The 4,469-nt window shown below is 34.7% G+C and overlaps 1 pseudogene; it reads right to left on the bottom strand.

Annotated features, from left to right (window-relative positions):
• Positions 1-201: 201 nt before the first annotated feature.
• LOC110346252 (small nuclear ribonucleoprotein G pseudogene) lies at positions 202-513 on the bottom strand (annotated as a pseudogene).
• Between the last annotated feature and the right edge of the window lie 3,956 nt (positions 514-4,469).

The raw sequence follows: 4,469 nt of genomic DNA, 5'->3' as shown, positions 1-4,469 counted from the left end.
AAAATTCTGTGATTGACTTCCTATTTTCAAGATTATGTTATTGAGATTTAAAAAATATTGATGCATATAACTAAATTTCATTTCTTTTTCTTTTTTTTACTATTACAAAAGTTTATTTAACAAAAAGTTTAATATGAAAATGTGTATGACTCAATTTTCGGTCATAGTGAAACTAGTGCTTTGAAGAGGGGCATGGATTTCTCTGCTGAGCAGCTATTTAAACTCGTCCCAAGGCTTGCAACATGGTGATACTATTTCCTCGTATTACCACCATTCCAATATTGTTCTGCTGCCCACGAGTTGCCATCTCCACACATTCATCTATCAGAAGATTCATAAAGGGATCAAACCCTCGCAATATTCCTTGGACATGTCTGCCACCATTTAATTTCAATGATAATTTCTTGTCCATAAATTTTTTCAGCTCGGGAGGGTGAGCCTTGCTCATCTTGTCTAATCTGCAGGCTCAGAGATCCTTTCAAAGGGAATCTGCAGCGCCCCTCACACTCCTACGGTAGGCTTGGTGCTTCATTTATTTTTCTCTGTTCTATAGCATTCTAATATTTGAATATGCTATAATTTATTTGCCCAGTCTACAATATTGACATTTATATTTGAGTAGTTTCCAGGTTTTGCAATTACAGGCAATATGGTTAATTAATATTATTGTACATATGTAGTATGACATGTACAAGAAATTATGTAGGGCATGTACTTACCAGTGATTGTTGGGCTATAGAGCATATAGTCGGCTTTACCAGTTGTGAAGAGAAAAGCGTGATGACTGATAAATGCCCCTCAGCTTTAGGTTGCCTAGTACCAGGGTCATGAGAACTCCTCTTTCCCATCCATTTCCTACAAGATCTTGGGAGGTAGCGGTGGTATCACCAAACAGTCTGTAAATTCACACTGCTTGATAGCCATCAACTCTCCTCCAACCTCTACCTGTTAGTAAAGCCCTTGTCGACGTCTTGCTCTGGTTTGGATAGTAGTATCCTGATTCCTCACACTTTGAGATGGGAGACCCAGCAACAGCGAATCGTGCATGATTGCCTGAGCCTCTGTTTTTTAAGTGTCTCAAACAAAGCCAGCTGTGTGCCTGTGCATTATGATTTGTGGGGTTTGACTTTTACTTCCTTTCCTTCCTAGGTAATGGAAAACTATTTTCCAAAGTGGCATCACCAATTTAGCTCTCACCCAGAGTGGGTGAGGAGTCCTTTTGCTTCACATTCTCACCAACACATACTATTTCCAAATTTATATTTAAGACTAAAATATTTTGTCAGTCTCCTTGATTGCTAATGAAATTTGAGCATTCTTTAGGTCATTCAAGTTTCTTCTTTTGTGAATGAAAATAGCTATTAAAGGCTCTTTTCTGAGTTGTTTGGCTTTTAAAAAATTGAGTCATACAAGTGAATGATGTGTTTTGGTTTTGATCCCTTTGTCACTTACATGATTTGCCAATATTTTCTCCAATTTTGTGACTTGTCTTTTTCTCTTTTATTGTGGAATCAGCTATAATTTCTTAATTTTAATTAAGTCAGTTTCATTGATCTTCTGCTTTGTGACTTATGCTTTTGGTTTTATTTACAAACTCCTTTCCTAACCATGAGAAATTACAATATTTGCCTAGAGTCTCCTTAAAGTTTTATATTCTTACCATTTGCTCTTGGGGCTTTAATCTCAGAGGATATTAGTATGTCGTATGTAGTATGTTAGTGTGTAGTAGGAATCTAATTATTTTACATTTTTTATATGATTAATTGTCTCAGCAGTATTTACCGAAAAGTCCTTTTTTGGGGGAGTCGTTTGGAGAGATTGAACCCAGGACCTTTGCACTGACTGACCCACATCACCATCCCTTTTTAATTAAAAACTTTTTTATATTTTAAATTTTGAGACAGCATCTCACTTACTCACTGAGTTGCTTAGGCTGGGATCAGACTTGTTCTTCTCCTACGTTAGCCTCCCAGAGGGCTGGGATTATAGGTGTGTGCCACTACTACTGGCTTGAGACATCTAGTTTTTTCTTAACTGATTTACAGGGCCAACTATGTCAAACTAAAATATTCATTTATCTGTGAGACCATTTTTAGAACTATTATTTTAGTTCCTTTTTATCTGTTAAAAACAAACTTAGGCATATTAAAATTTTAAAGCGTTCCTTTGAACAGAGAGCAATTTCTCAACCAGACAGCTCCAGACTTCAAGCAGTTTGTACTTTGGCTCCAACAAAGGGAGTGGAGGAAGCCTTTTATAAAGTGAACTTGGAAGAAAGCAAAGAAAATATTTAGTTAAAGTGGAGCAATTATTGGGAATTGTTGTGGAAAGTACCTAATTAGAAGTGGAAGTACCTAGTTAGAGGTTAGTTGACAGTTTCTGATATATCATGGGCTCCTGCACAAAAATACTACAGTGTTGCAATGTCTGTTGCATTACAGAAAGTCTTAATATCTGGTAGAATAAGTTACCTTACTGTGATCTTCATCAACAAGGTTTTGTCTCTTCTTGATCTTTTGTATTTCCACATAAGTTTTAGAATCAGCTTTTAGGTTTTGCAAACAGATGGTTGGGATTTTACTGAGATTTTCCCAGTTTGGGAAAAATTGACATTTTTACATGATTGAGTTTTCCAATCCATGAGCATGATCTATCTCTACTTTTATTTATATTTTTAAAAAAGTCTTTGCTAATATTTACTAATTTTTTATAAAGATATTTTAAATAATGCTATTGAATATATCTTCGAAATTTCTTATTCTTATTTGTTTTTGTTGCTATGTAGAATGCAATTGATTTTTGCATATTCTTGTCAATTCTATTTTTTTTGAGACAAGGTCTTGCTATGTATCCCAGGCTGGCCTTGACCTTGTGATGTTCCCCCTGCCCCAGTCTGCGAGGTGCTGAGATTACAGAAATGCACCATCACACTTGGCTAATCTTATTAATTCTAATAATTAACCATCAGAGTTTTTATTTTCTACATACACAGTCATATCATCAACAAATAGAATAATGATAGTTTTATTTCTTTATTGTTTTTCCATTCTCTGTCAGCCAAACACAGTACAATTTTAAATAGAAAGGATGGTAATAAAAACACTTGTCTTGTTCCTGATTTTAAAGGGAATGATTTTAATACTTCACCATTAATATGTTTTTTAAAAATTTCATTTTATTGGCATTTTAGGTACACAATATAATGACATTCATCATTGGAAATTTGCACCTTTACATAATCTCTCTTGGTTCTTATGTTTCCCCTTTCCATTGCCTGCCCTTCAACCTCTCCATCCCTCCCTATTTACAAACACTTTGTTTCCAGTTTTTCATTTTCTCTTATTAATTCCATTCCCTTCTTTGCTTTCCCCTACCCCTCCCACTTCCCCTTCCCCTTTGCCCCTTTTCTTCCTATTTCACATTATCTATTATACCTTTTAGTCCTTATTCACACTTTCAGTTTCTCACACTGGAGAAACTATTCAGTATGTACACATGTGTGTCCTGTTTATTTCTCTTAGGCATAGCAAAATCACTTAAAAGTCTACAGTTTATGTTAGGATTCAAGCTTGCTGTTATATACTCTATGGGTTTGGATACATGTATCTACAATTATGATATGTATGGTAGTAATTATGATATGTATGAGAATGTTTCTCTCCTAAACATCCTCTGTACTTGGCCTAGTTTTACTTTTCTGATACTACTTTTTTAAGTGAGTAAAAATAGTAGGACAAAGGAAAAATGTAAATATAAAAGAAAAGATAAAAGTATTAAAGTTGGAATGTAAAATTTACATGGCTAAGAATTTGGATCTGAACTTTCTAGGATTGTATTTAAATCAGTTGCATGATTTGGAGAAATCAGTATACAAAATCAACAATTTTTTTCTAAGGTGATGGTTTGGAAACTCCTTGGAGCTAGATTACATGAGTTCCAGTCTGATGTATATAATTTACTAGCTATAAAATTAGTGTACAAGTTGCTTAACCCCTGTGTGTTTCAGTTTTCTCACCTGTAAAACAAAGATATAATTTTGGTGTCTACTCATAGAAGTATTTCATAGGTTAAGTGAATTACCAGAGTACTTTAATGGGTTCTTGGTAGCACTCAATAAACATTAACCTTAATCTTCACTTCTGATACTGAGACCAGAATGAATTTCCCTTAGATTCCTTTTGAGAGGATACTGTTAATGAAAAGGACAATACCCTAACAAAATCCTTATAAGATGATGATGATGATGATGATGATGATGATGATGATGATCATGATTTTGTTTAAGTTTTATGACAGTGAGTATGAGGTAGCACTCCATGAGCAATACCTGGAACACAGCCATATCCTTACATAATTTTGAAACTATAGGAGTGTAAATAGAATACTACCTAGCTTCCACGTGGGCCAAGAGGTACTTACAAGATGACTCAGCATCTTTTCTTGGTGGTTTTGGGTGCATAGAAGTGCGC

Source organism: Heterocephalus glaber, unplaced genomic scaffold, assembly GCF_053883595.1.
Source record: "Heterocephalus glaber isolate CG9 unplaced genomic scaffold, H.glaber_assembly_v1.0 deba00001662, whole genome shotgun sequence".
NCBI classification, from domain to species: Eukaryota; Metazoa; Chordata; class Mammalia; order Rodentia; family Bathyergidae; genus Heterocephalus; species Heterocephalus glaber.
This window is presented reverse-complemented; position numbering and strand designations above follow the sequence as displayed.